The sequence below is a fragment of the Haliotis rubra genome, unplaced genomic scaffold (assembly GCF_003918875.1).
Source record: "Haliotis rubra isolate DU_JTF1 unplaced genomic scaffold, ASM391887v1 Scf100, whole genome shotgun sequence".
NCBI lineage: Eukaryota > Metazoa > Mollusca > Gastropoda > Lepetellida > Haliotidae > Haliotis > Haliotis rubra.
This window is the reverse complement of record NW_025764893.1, coordinates 1,238,175-1,253,215: the sequence shown is the minus strand read 5'-3', so window position 1 is coordinate 1,253,215 and position 15,041 is coordinate 1,238,175.

Below are 15,041 nucleotides of genomic sequence, written 5' to 3'. Positions count from 1 at the left end.
AATTGGGCTGTCATCTTACCACCATTACACGACTTGCTCAACGTCATCAGCAAACCGGGGTTGCTGCTGATCGTCCCCGTTCCGGACGGCAAAGAGTGACAACCCATGCACAAGATCGGTTCATCCGGGTTACTCATCTGAGGAACCGAACTGAAGCAGCAACAGTAACACCAGCCATAGTTCTTGGGCCAAGGGGAGCAGTGCCAAGCGATACGATTAGGCGTCGTCTTCGGACTGCTGGAATCCACTGCCAAGGCCATATGTAGGGGCAATTTTGGCACGTCAACAACGCCAGCGACGTTTGCAGCCCTCACACAGCAAGGGCGTCGATGGATTATCTGGCTCAGAACAACATTAACGTCTCTTTTCCCCGATATGGTTCCCATTGAAATTCTGGGACAAAATTGGACAGAGGATTGCTGCAGGTAGACAGCCACTCACACTTGCACAATTGGAATAGAGATTGGTGTTTGAGTGGAACCACTTGCCTCAGGCATTCTTTCAGACTCTAGTGAACTCAATGAGGCCAGGTTGCACGGCCTGTGTGCAAGCTCAAGGTGGCTATACGCTACTAAAGAGACTGTCACTTTTCGCTTTCAGGGGTATCTCCATTTGAGGGACTGTGATTAATTTGAACTTATTGCAATTCAATGTCAACAGCAACATTTAGCTGTTAAATTGACAGTGTTTTCTATAGAATAAATGATTAGACATAATTTTGGTTGTCTTCTATTCAAAAAGCCAGACTTGCGTTTCTTTTGCTGTTCAGTAGTTTCCAAATTTTGCTAGCCAGTTGGGCTAGCTATGCCTGGAAGTTACTAGCCCCCAAAATATTCACTGGCCCCAAATTTGAATGTAGACACAGGCTTCATCATTAAGCTTTTAATTAGATGAACATCTTTATCAGGTCATAATCTTGCATGACTTAAAAGTGTATTATAACTTATCAATACAGGTTCTATCCCATTGATACTGTCTGTGGGACTCTGGTATCCCACTCCATGATATTTCTGAAGTGTTGCTAAGAGCGGCACTAAACCATACTCACTCACTCACTCACTCCTGTTACAATAATATGTTTGTATATATGTAACTATGGGAATGAGTAAAGAGAAAACTTAACAAGTCGGAGAGAGTGATATACTCATGCCAATAATGGTTGTCATCCCCCTCCCCACCCCCACCCACACACACACACACACTTCCCACACACCCTCTCAATTAAAAATTTGAAGGGGGTGACAACCATTATTGGTATGAGTATATGTTTACAAAATGACCCCAATGACCACACTGGGCTGTGATGTAGATGGAACATTCATGGCCACGGAGTAAAGCAACGTGTACTCACTTGACATCTGGCAATCCGAGTTCTGGGTACCCGTTAGTATGTCAACCATCGCGACCACCGCTCTTGAGCAAACCCTCGATTTCAAGTACACAGGGAAATCTGAAAAGACAACAAAATAACAGATGACAGTAAAACAGTCAATGGGGTAAGGAGGGGAGGTAACCCCATTTTTCAATAAAATCACTGGGTCGGTGGGTAGCCTAGTGTTCTAAGCGTTCACTCATCACGCCGAAGACCCGGGTTCGGTTCCCCACAATGTACGATGTGTGAAGCCCATTTCTGGTGTCCCCCGCCGTGATATTGCTGGAATATTGCTAAAAGCGGCGTAAAACCAAACTCACTCACTCACTCAGTAAAATCACTAAATGAATTGTGCGGTAGGTTTGTACAAACAGAACTGTCGTGTTCATCAAGCGCATTAGAAAGTTAGCTCGACGTTGTATTTTAACAGACAGGTTCAACGGAGTAAAGGAACAAAATTAAAAAGAATATCATATTGCCTAATTTTACCATTAAACTGTTGAAGATTATTTATTTATTTAATCTGTCGTTGTTATTGTTAGAATTATCGTAACATCTCTTCTAAAAAAACACTGCTGGCGAAGCTGATGAGTGAAAGCAAGGGAGGTAACTCCACAAGTATTCCATTTGGCGGACAAGTGATACAACAAGTATATTTAGAGTTAACCCCCTGTTCCTTCACTCAAAACAGAGAGAATAATTACCAGTGATACTATGTGCGAGCGAAGCGTGCAAGGGTTGGCAGCGAATTCCCTCGCTTCGGTTCGAAAAATATTTTTAATGTCAAAATAAAATATCGCCACCATCAAAGGTAGACACCCATTTCCTCCCAAGGTTGTGCTCACAGATTTCCAACCTCATACTTGGTAAAATCATACTACTATGTTTCACGTAGCCATTAAATTCTGAACATGGGTCGGTGGGTCGGGGAAAAATATATAAAAAATATAATAAAAAAATAAATAAAGACAAAATTGTCTGAATAGTGCTCTTGATTCTCATTTGTTGTACTTGTTATTACAAGTTCTCGCGTTCTCTGGACTTCAAACTTGTGGCAGCGATTGGGAGGAAGGTAAACAAATTTTGTAATGATAAACTCACCCTAAATATCTTAGATAACACCTATTAATCTATTTATAAAATATTAAATAATGAAATATTAAAATAGATTATTACACCAAGGTGGCCACCGGTTCATTATACAAGTAGTACAACATGTATGCACCATGTATAGAGGATGTCATGCATATTCTTCTTTGCAATTGCAACTGATGATCTCTTTTTCTCTCATGGCAAGAAATACCTACTTTGCTAGACAATGAATAACATCTGGGATTTTGGATGATAATAGTTGATAAAATGTAGGATATGTTGGATTTACAATATAATATTCAGGTAACAATTTTCGCAAATCTGACCCCCAAAATGACATAAATGGTACTCTGTTTCAGAACAATGCACAGATGACAAAATCGTTGATCTTTAGCAATATGAAGTTTTCCGTCTTCCTCTATCATTAATCTGTGATTTGAACACCTAAAGTTATTAAGGGCTATTCTATATGAAGTAACTTTCACAACTGACAAATATTCTTGACAACATTATTCCTTCTTTAGAGATTGATATTATACAATACGTTGGGAAACGAACATATTAATTCAAACCATCTCTGTTGATCTATTGATATATACATTTTTTTGTACCTTTGTTTCAAAGCAAATAGGAACTTATCTACACAACTTACATCCTGATTGTGCCACACATAACTTACACCATATTTATTTAACTATTGTTTTACATTATGGGTTCAACGTTGTCTACCAACTTCTGCCAATCTATGTTGATAACGGGTGTGTGGTATAATATTCCATTATCCTTTTGGTATAATAACCGTGACCAATGTTTTACAATTGTTATTTATTGTCTAGGTTTGAAAGATAAACATCCACAAAGTTCGGTGTATTTCTACCAAGAAAAGGAATTTGCTGTAAGAAATTATTGTATACTCTGTCTGTATCCAGTGAGTGATGTTGCTGGAATATTGGTAAAAGCGGCGTAAAACCAAACTCAGTCAGTCAGTCAGTCAGTCAGTCAGTCAGTGAGGGATGAAATTCCCATATTTCTGAGCCGCAACCTAAAGTTGGGAATACTGTGTGGTCAAGTTGAGAAGAACAGATAATGTTATTTTTCTGAAATTTGATAGATGGGAACGTAAAATATTTAACACTTTCTGGATATTTCTTTTTGTGTTATATGCCATGACCCACTGCATGAGAAATGAACACTCAAATATTTGTAAGAAGAAACAATTTCTGGTTGGGTATCATTAAAATAATGTTTTTGTATTTCTATAATCTACCACCTTTCCTGAAACCTGTTTTATTCCGCCGACGCAGTCAAACCGCTGTGTGTAGCCACCTGACAATGCTATACATGATTGAACATTTGAGTACATATTTCAAGTTTATACATCAAACTTGCTCTATCAACCGGCTTTCGCAAAAATGGAAGTCGGACAACTGGTATCGAGGTCACGGACTTGTGTAGCTCAGACTGCCGAAAGCTATGAGTGAGTGAGGGAATGAGTTTAGTTTTACGACGCTTTTAGCTTAACTACCGTCCAAAAGAAAGTATACCACTAGTTTCGAAATCCAGTTAAGAAACAACAAAAACGATTTCAACAAAATATTTTTTTATATAATTTGTTTATTTATTCTAAGCATTTACATGTTTTTGTATGACAGTGTATATAGGAGAACAGAGCATGACAATTTGACCAAACCTTATTGAAGTAGTCTCTATCACAATTAATGACAGAGGTTTACTTTGTTAACTTATAAAATTCAGTGAGCTCTTTCTGTATGAACTGAAATGTTGGTGGGTAGTTTTTCTTTCTAAAGTTGAAAACGATTCGTTTTGACAGGACAATTACAAGGTTTAAGGGATTGTTATTTTTCGACAGATAGCCAAAAAGAACGTTTTCCTTGGATATTGTTACCGGGCTTTGCATTTTGTGAGATATCCAACTGTCTCTCCAGAGGGAATTCGCTTTGTTGCATTCCCAGAATATATGTATGACATCTTCCATTTCTTTACAACAGAAACTGCATTTTGTACTGTCCATGTAACCCATCTTAGTGAGAAGACAGTTGGTTGGCAATATATGATGTAAGATTTGATATTGGAACCACTGTAGTTCAGTCACATTCGTGCAACTAAACGGGATAGAATTGATACTCTTCCTATCTTGTTCGTTAATATCATGTCCAAGGACGTACTCCCATTTAGCGAAGTGGATACTTCTTTCGCATATTTTTAATAAGTATTTTGTAGTAATACTGTGAACCCTTTTTTGTGCGTTAAGATGGTATATATGAAATGGTGAAATAGGAGATTGTAGGAAAGTGTTTAGTTTTGGTAATCGTTGGCTTCTACAAAATTGTTTTACAGCTTGAACAACACCTGTAGGTTAGAAAGTTAGTTTTCACGTTGAAAACAGTTTGGAAGGTTTCGAATGGCATGAATTGTCCTTTATCATCTACAAGATCGTTGATGAAACGTACCCCATTTACAAACCATTCGTAATAAAATATGCTGGTATTTCCTATTTTTATGTTCTCATTACACCATATATATTGTGCCAAAATGCCCTTATCATTTATGCTCTTGCCAAAATGCCCTTATCATTTATGCTCTACACGTGGTTGTTATCTATAAAGTTCCAACGGGCCTTCATAAGGTCTTTGTAGTATGAGGGACTGTGGGGTAGCCTAATGGTTAAAGCGCCAGCTCGTCACGCTGACGACCCGGGTTCGAATCCCCACATGGGCACAATGTGTGAAGCCCATTTATGGTGTTCCCCGCTGTGATATTGCTGGAATATTGCTAAAAGCGGCGTAAAACCCAAGTCACTCACTCACTCTTTGTAATATGCATTTCGTATTCTAGTTATCATCCGTAGTCTTAGTGTCTTACAGGTAATTTCTAAAGCATTATAAGGACCAGAACGAGGTATTTTTAAGAAGAAGAATGGACGCCACTTTGACGTTGACTTTGATGCTCGACGTACCATTGCTATTTTTTGTGCTTGGATTATTTCTAGTATTTTGAGGCATTTCATACCTCCATCTGACGTTTCACAAATAATCTAGCTTCTCCTTACTTTGTCGGGTTTATTTCCCCAAATGAACGCGAAACACTTTTTTTTAATCGTTTAAGCCTAACAATAAAATTGAACAAACATAAAGTTTTTCAAAATGCCCGGTACACAATTTAGAGCCATGTACTGCCTCAGCAGCGAGTATGCCCTCCTTGAGCACTGACACAAACAATAATACGTCGGCGCATGGATGACGTCAAGCGTCTAATGACGTTACGTGGAATTTGTTGCCAGGCGTCATTCAGACACTGTTCCAGCTGTCGAATGTAGACTGGGGTACTGGTTTGTTTCTAATCTGCCTGTCGAGGTGGTCCCACAAATGCTCAATAGGGTTTATGTCTGGTGAACACGCTGGCCATGGTAAGACGTGGACGTTCATGTTGTTCAGGTAGTCTCTTGTCAGTCTGGCGGGATGAGGTCTTGAATTATCATGTTGGAAGACAATGCCACGTGGCTGTTGGTGAATGAATGGAAGGACTACCGGTCGCAGAATGTCATCCCTGTACCTCTGTGTAGTAAGGTTGCCACGAATGATGACTAGCCTTAAGGCTTGTTTTCAGTTCACCACATATTTCCCCCCTCACCATGACACCTTCTCCACCATACGCCGGAACTTCCTGGATACAGTTAGGAGCTAAACGTTCTCTAATGCGTCTGTAGACCCGTTGACGGCCATCAGCAGTGAATACGCGGAACCTGCTCGCGTCCGAAAAGAAGACATATGACCAGTCTCGGACTTGAGCCTGTTACGCCGGTGTTGTTGTGTCAGTACCGCCCCACGGTATGGATGTCGTGCTCGAAAACCATGTTCACGCAGACGTCGTGATACTGTCTGTCGACTGATATGATGTCCGAGTGCCGTTACTGCCGTTGCTGTTGCCGGGATGAAGCGGTTTCTGAGGTGGATTACCCGGGTGTAGCGGGTCCTCCTGGAGCGTGGTCACCCGCGGTCTCCCACTTCTCGGCTGTCCACTGTCTTAGAACCTGGTGATGCATACGCATGATGAGGGCATGTGACCCTCCTTGTTGGGCCATTCCTACTGCTCTCTCTGTGTGTACTGCGGTCAGGCGTGGCATTTTCTTGTGTGTGTTTTTTTTATTCTGTGACAATGCCTTGTGTCATCAGCTGCCTTTATACGTTTTTTCTACACGTGCATTTTGTGAAGCACGTGTATGTTACTTTTTCGCTCGTTTGAGCAGGGAGAATACAGACCTACCAAAGAAAACTTTGCCACTGTGCAGAAAAGCCCACATTAATCGTGGAAATAGTAACATAAACATAATACCTCGCTACTGAAACAGTAAAAACGGCAACTTTAAATCGCTAAAACTGCATCAAAAAACGAAGTGCCTGCAACTTCGATTTTGCGCATGCGCACATGGAAGAGGAAGTCTCGACCGCATGTTGACATTTTCCAGCTTGGACAAAAGTTACATTCCCTTTTTAAGTATTTCTGTTGTGTTATTTGGCATTCATCACCATGATACTTGTGTGCACACTTGTTTAGTTTACTTTCCATTCGTATGAAATAATTGACAGCAATTTTTTCGATATATTCAATACTTTTTCTACGCGAGGCGATTCACGGTTGCTTGGAAATTGGAAATAAGCGCGGATCGCAATGCGCATGCGCAGCAGATGTCAAAGTTCGATGATTATATAAATGTTGCAGTTTCATAGTCTTTCGTTTTTACCGTTTCAGTAGCGAGGTATTATGTTTATGTTGCTATTTCCACGATTAATGTGGGCTTTTCTGCGTTTTTTCTGCACAGTGGCAAAGTTTTCTCTGGTAGGCCTGGAATAGAAGACGGGGGTCGGTCTCTACTCGACAAGCCTCTTAGGTATGCCTCGACTCGTCACGTGACCAGTTTAGCCATTATGGCGGCAGCTTCATTTTTATTCTTCCATTCTCGGTACACAGCGAAGAAAGACTAAATTCTATCGATAAAATCTTTTTTCACATATTCGTTTAATTTTTAGAAGGGAAATATACCTTTAGTTGAAAGGTGTTGGCAAGTAATAGTGATAGTTTCATAATGTGAAAAAAAATTGTTAGGCTGTATTTGAGGTGTGTGAATGTGATCTGATCCGCCATTGAAATACCTCAGGACGATGTTTGAGTATTTCTAGTTATTATTCTAAACACTTCTTTCACATACACCTTTAATTTTTATGAGGGGAATATACTTTCAGTTGAAAGGTATTTGCGAGTAATAGTGATATTTCATAATTTTAGAAAAATGGTTAGGGTGTATTTGATATGTGTGAAAATATGACATATCGCCGATCTGTTCTGATCCGCCATTGATGCTTGTGATGCTTGAGTGTTATAGTTCTAAAACATCTTTCTTTCTTTTTGATCTTAGTATTTGACAAAACTGGAAAGGTCTTTACAACGCTCTGTGATAGTTTTAAACTTTTGAGGGGTGTGTGACAGTGTCAATTAAATTTCTGTCAATGTCCATGCTATTCCACACATGCATGAAGATATCTGAAGGCTAAATTACTACTGTAAAAAAACGTCTCAAAGTAGATTTTAATTTTTTTTTTAAATGTTAACACATGCGTTCTAGCGATAGTTCTGCGTTCTTTAAAATGTTTGGGGAGGGGTGTATCATTTATTTTTTCATTCATTCACATATGTATTTCTTTCTTTTGTTCTTTTTCTTTCATTCATTCACATATAACTCTTGCTCTTAATTCTTGGCATAATTCATTTTTTCATTCATTGTAAAATTTGGAAGACAATTTAGAAATTGAGAGAAATGGCGAGGGGAACTCATAAGCATTCAACATAAACAGAAAAGCATTGAAACATAGTGAGACATTTTAATTGCGTAACAGATCAATTCAAACATATATCATAATAGCCCTGTACACATCTGTGTAAATATTTAAGGAAACATGCATGATCATATTGACAGTATAGCTTGACAAAAAGTATGCGATAGTCGACGACTGATATAATGCACTGGCTGAAGTACTGTTTAACACAACCGAAGTTGCGCTGGGAACGGACCAAGTCACGGTGTGCGTTGGAGCATGACGAGGCACACACTAATTAGTACAAATGGTAGAGAAAGCAAGCGAGTGACCTATCGGTTATCTCCCATTTGACAGACACCCATTTGACAGACACCCAATTGACAGACACTGAACTAGAAAGTTAATTAGGGTTACACCTACGGGAATAATGGAACAGTCCACTTTCTAGTGAGTAGAGCAGGGTGAGCCTGAAACAGGTTCGTTACTGAGAAGTTTGATTGTGTGTAAATAGAACTTTGTTGTGATTAAATGATAAATGTTTTCTCTTCTCAAAATTGATTTTACTATCAATTACTACCGAATATAAAAACAGGTTTGTCACTGAGAGATTTGATTGTGTTTATTGATAGAAAAGACCCCTCCCAATAATAGCATATGTACAACAGAAGTTAACTGAGAAAAAGTTTTGTTGGAGAGATATAGATATGTACATATTTGAAAACATTCTGATTTGCAGTAAATGAGACACCTGTATTGCCATGTAAGATACGATTAATACCGATCAGTGTTCTAATTTCAACAATACTTTCTAAAGATTGTAACAGTTTATGTCTTTGAGTATAGTATACAATGGACATTCAAGGAAGTTATGAAAAACATTCTCACATCCATGGCCACTATTGACATGATGCGTCATATTTTAAATATTTATTCTAAATAAATCGTAATTAAGTGCACTCGTCATATATCTTAATATTGTGTGCAAAACATATAACTTCTTTATTCCATATGAATAATATTTAGGTTCACATTTGTCTTCATTTGATTTATATGATACAACAGTGTCGCAATTTCTAATAGCTAAGCTAATGTTTTCAATATGAAGATGCCGACACCCGTTAGACTAGAAGGTTAAACCGAAATGTTTATGAAAATAAACTGTTTTTATATTGCAGCAATAAAAATTCAAATTACTTTTCGTCCATCTTTCAAAATAAATAATATAGCTTCAGTTTGTTCCTGTGGGTTTTTTTTTGGACTATTCCATTATAATGTGTAGGTAACAGGTAGTAGATAATCTATTCACTGAACCGTAAATGTTGTTGTTTAAAGGTCACATAAACCCTAGGGGGTAAAAATACATAAATCACTAACTGGCATCGTTATAAATGAAACCCCGTCATTAAAACTACTCATTTCGACCTTTAATTGACTTAAATCGACCTTTTTGACAACAGTGCACAATTCTCACCCGCGAACGAAATTTCAACCAATCAGAGCGGCGCGACTCTGTGACGTCATATGAGGAATAGCTTTAAGGGGCGATGCAGAATTCATCTACATTTTAGGGGGTAAATTATCTTGTTTACAGGCTTGTATAAACCTGAAATCGTGACAGTTGTTGTGGAAAATGAAAGCTATGTTCTCACTATCTACTGTCATTTAATTTTGTCTCCTGCTTTGCCTAGTTTCCGAGTTACAACTTGTTTTCATAGACGCTTCTGTCACAATTGATTGGTGTCGTTAGGCCCTATTTGTATAATGACTGATCCAAATTGATCCCATTTCTGTGTTTTTTTACCTCGATATTTAATCATGTCATGTAAAAATCTGTTTGTATTCTCAAAACAGTGTCGGCCCATAAGTTTTCACATGCAATACAGCAATTAATACTCCCTTGTTGTAACCCGTGTTAGGTGGTATAAACCTACACATGTTATTTGTCATCATTCACTTGATGGCCAGTTAATGAATTTATAACAGGTATAATTAGTGGTAACACACTTAGATTACCCGACAAAGGTTCCTATTAGGCATTTCTTGTGTCTGGAGTAAATATTCAACATTATAAACATCGATCAAAGGGTTAACCGATAACACGCTGATTGATTAATTACTTTTATCTTACACAGCGGAATTGTCAAAAGGTAGTGTTTATGTATGTAGATTAACTAATCTATACTGAATACACTCTGCCGTGTCGGTGTCTGCGTAAAAACAACGTCCTTCTTTCAAAGGATTAACCGGCAATACATTGATTGATTGCCCATTATTGGCTAACTAAATTACTGTTTTTAATGAAAGGCGGACATTATGCAATTAGTTGCCAGGTGTGCTATCTTGGGTGACCAATGAGACTATACACCAATACCTGAAAAGATTTATCACTTTTTCGTATATTAAACTGTTAAAAGACACATCATTTGGAACAGTTTTGTGGATATTGATGGATACATTCCTCAAACAAGGTAATGGCCTGATATTGTTCCTATAACTTTAATCTGTTTTAATTTTAATATTTGCATTTTGTTTTTTATTTATTTGTCGTAGTATTCAACAGAATCATTGTTTTCACCGTGAAGTGTAATGAGACAGACAACATACACTAGGGTGTGTGTGCGAATTATGATTCACATTGGCAAACTGTAAAATGTCTAGATATTACAGTTCTGTTATAAATTCACTATAAGTCTCAGCAGATCGTCAGCTTTTTATTTAGTTTCAAAACGCATAAAAGTATGATAATAAACTAATTAGGATTATAAGACCAAATATAAAGACGCACATTGACTAGTATCTACATACTGGTGAGTGGACATTAACCATGTGAATGTAGCAAGAAATTTATCGCGCAGTATTGTGACTTCGACCCCCACCTCGCTTCCGTGGAAGAAATCGTTATGTTATAAGTTGTGTCATGCAAAATCCGTTTGGTTATGATTCCAATACATATTTAACTACGAGTAGAAAGTAGTTTTGATTTTCTAACTTGATGAAAACAAACTATAATCTCATTAATTCTAACAGACTTTACGATTTTCAAAAATGGCGGCGCCCTGTCGGGAACATCCGCCAGTCTGTGGATAAATGCTATTTAGGTTTGTTTTCACCGAGTTACAAAATCAAAACTACTTTCTACTGGTAGTAAAATATGTATTTTATTGATGGCCAATAGGATTTTGCATGACATAGCGTATAACATAACAATTCTCTGGCAGCGAGGTGGGTGTCAATATAATACTACTTACAATATTATTGTTACTTCGACCACAACCTCACTTCCGAGGAAGAAATCGTTATGTTACAAGTTGTGTTATGGAAAATCTTTATGGTCATCAATCATATACATATTTTACTATAACTAGTAAGTAGTTTTGATTCTTTAACTTCCGTGAAGCGATCTGAACACAAGTAAGATATCGTTTCAGGCTTCCACAACGCTCGCTTCGCACTCACAAACATAACCTATTTAGCACGAACTGCGAGGTCCTGTGGAAATCTGTGCATGGTGACACCATCACCCGACCCCTAGGAGCAATTGACGACAAAGCAACGATTCGGCATGTCGTCGTTCATGTCGAGAAATCATCAAAATGATGAGCGTGCTACACACTTTCTATACAACTAACTGAAAATCGTTCCTCATATGACGTCACTGCATATGTAATGGTTAAAAGAGTAACAAAAAACAAAGTTTAGTGGTTCTTTAAATTCGGGAAATGCTTGTAACTGAAATGATTCTAAGACACAGTAAAATGGAATGAACTTTAATAATGATATTATCATATTTTATTGCGACTGCGTTTAAGTCTTATGGATTGAGATTGTCTATATGGGTATAGAGTACCTGACCTCTCTTGGGACTCCGAAACGTTCTGTACACGTAAAAACCTCTAACTGCACTACAAACGTTATATATGCAGACCTTCGCCGTGTGCATTTTATTTTAGGCCCATGGGCTTAATAACGGGAAAATATCCCGTTGTTAAGCCCATGGGCGCAGCTTCGAGTGAGAAAAAAATGGGTCACTCGCGCCCCTTAAAATCATCACAAACACACGCACACACACACGTGCGCGCACACAAATATTCTCACTCACTCCCTCTGCATTGTTATCTCATTGCCCCTCTGCATGGTCTTTCTTTATGACCCAATCATTGCCGCATTGCATTTGGGACGGTGGGGGTAGCCTAGTGGTTAAAGCGTTCGCTCGTCCCGCCGAAGACCTGGGTTCGATTCCCACATGGGAACAATGTGTAAAGCCCATTTCTGGCGTCCATTATGAAAAGTAAAGCTGTATGAAATAGACTTACCCCCACGCACATGAATATTCGGCGCTAACAGGAACATGGATACTATCAGCAGGAGGAGAGGCATCTGACGGAGGGCCATTCTGCTACCTTGAGGGAGGTCTGGTGTGAGATGCTCGACGGGTGTGTCTTTATACCCTGGACAGCACATATTTTTTATAGCCCACGCGAATCATGTGGCATGTTTGATTACCTCTGAGAAGTACTTGTACTAACGTTCTGATTTACCTTTGTCACGACAAGACAATATTGAGTGATGAGCCCGATACCCGGCATTGTGTCAGGTGTCTGATTAGGTACAAATTAAATATCTCGCACTTCCGATGTACAGTTAATTTAAAAACTCAGGAAGTTAGGACAGTATATTTTTACATTTGTTGCTTGGTAAGGTGAGTACGTGGGCTTCACTTCTCTGTATAACTATTGTTGTGTTGTTGTTGTTGTGTTGTTGTTAATATTGTTGCTTTTGGTGTTGGTGGCTGTGTTTTTGTTCTTGTTAATCTTGTTAATCTTGTTGATTTTGTTGTGTTGTTGTTATTGGTGTTGTTGTTGTTGCCTACCCTCTCGATATGACCTCCATAGACGCATTGAACCACTACTACAACAGGTAGGTCCTCAAACCTAGACTTTGATTATATGTGCTCTCAAAGCAAAACCCAGACTCATCATCTCTAGCTTTATGTCAATTCTGAAACAATTTTTATATTGTTTAATGGAAATATTTGCCCTTCACATCAACGTTTATGGATACAAATATGACGCAGTGTCGTGCAAAGTCTAGACAGGCTGTGTTCTAAGATGTGAGGGCACTTTGTGTGCGCGCGCACGCACGCACGCACGCACGCACGCACAGACAGACACACACAGACACACACCATCCCCAGCCATTAATTATGAACGGTCCCTTAGAGCTGTGGGGAATTACATATTAATGGAGATGTACGACGAAAAAGGTCTTCTGTCATTTAATAAGCTTCTACAATTATTAATATACATCCTGTGTCCTTACTGCCGAGCAAATTACCACGTGTTAGACTCCCGCGTCCATAACCTACAATCAGCCGTTTCCTGGCATAAGGGATCCAATTCGTTGAAGCGCAATCATAACAAATATATCACGCGTCGTCTTGTTAATGTGCTCAGATCAAGAAAAACTAGGATACCTTCTATTGAAACTTTGAGCTTTAGAAGAAACTACATTTTTAAATTTTATCCTTAACACCAAGTTCGGATCAATACACATAAAAGTCATAGCCAGAAAATACCCAATCTAAATTGTCCTCCCATACGGATTCTATTGGTGTAAAGGACAAAGCAAGGCTGAAACATTTATGAATGGATGACACCAGGTGTTCTTGAAGGGTAAGCATGGCCTGCTCTAACGGTTGCATCCGCCTTCAAACAATTTTCAAATAAAAGTAACTGAAAGTTTTGTTTTCTCTTGGCCAGACGCAGACCATCAGTAGACGGTCGAGTCTTGAACAGACAATCAAGTGACACGCTTGACTATTTACTGCTTTTGTTGACACTAAAAACGATATGCAAATTTAAAACTACGAATTCTGTTTGTAAGTGCAAATAGTCTGCTACTTTAAGTGAAGATAACATTTCAGTAACAACCAGACTTCCCCCGTCAACCAATTCATGTAGGTCAGTCAGTCAGTTAGCCAGTCTGTATCAGACATGATTACACAATGCCATTTAGAAAGTGGTCAAATGTGACATATGTTTTATTTGGGATTACACTTTCTTAGTAAAGTACAGTTTCTGGTACTTTTGTTGGGTTGGGTCACATCCGGGATTCGAACCCACACCCTCATATGTTACATTTGACCACTTTCTAAATGGTACTGTGTAATCTGAGCCGTGCCTATTTATACTTATCAGAGGGGTACACCAAGTCCGCAGTCTAGACTACCAGTTGTCCGACTTTTATGTTTGTGGAAGTCGCGGTGGCTGAGCGGGTTTGTGTGCTGGCGATTAGGTGCCTGACTCTGAGGGTATGGGTTCGAATCCCGGATTGAACCCAACAAAAGTACTAGAATCTGTACTTTACTTAGAAAGTGTAATCCCAAATATAACACATGTTGTATCAGACAGTATCAGTCGGCCAGTCAGTCAGTCAGTGTCAGTCAACATCAGTCAGTCAGTGTCAGCGAGTATCAGTCAGTCGGTATCAGTCAGTAAGTCAGTCGGTTAGTATAAGCCAGTATCAATCAGTCAGTCAGTATCCGTCAGTCGGTTCGTATCCGTCAGTCGGTTCGTATCCGTCAGTCGGTTAGTATCAGTCAGTATCAGTCGCTGAGTCACAATCAGTCAGTATCAGTCAGCCAGTCAGTATCAGTCAGTCAGTATCAGTCAGTCAGCCGGTATCAGTCAGAAACTCAGTATCAGTCAGACAGTCAGTCAGACAGTATCAGTCAGACAGTATCA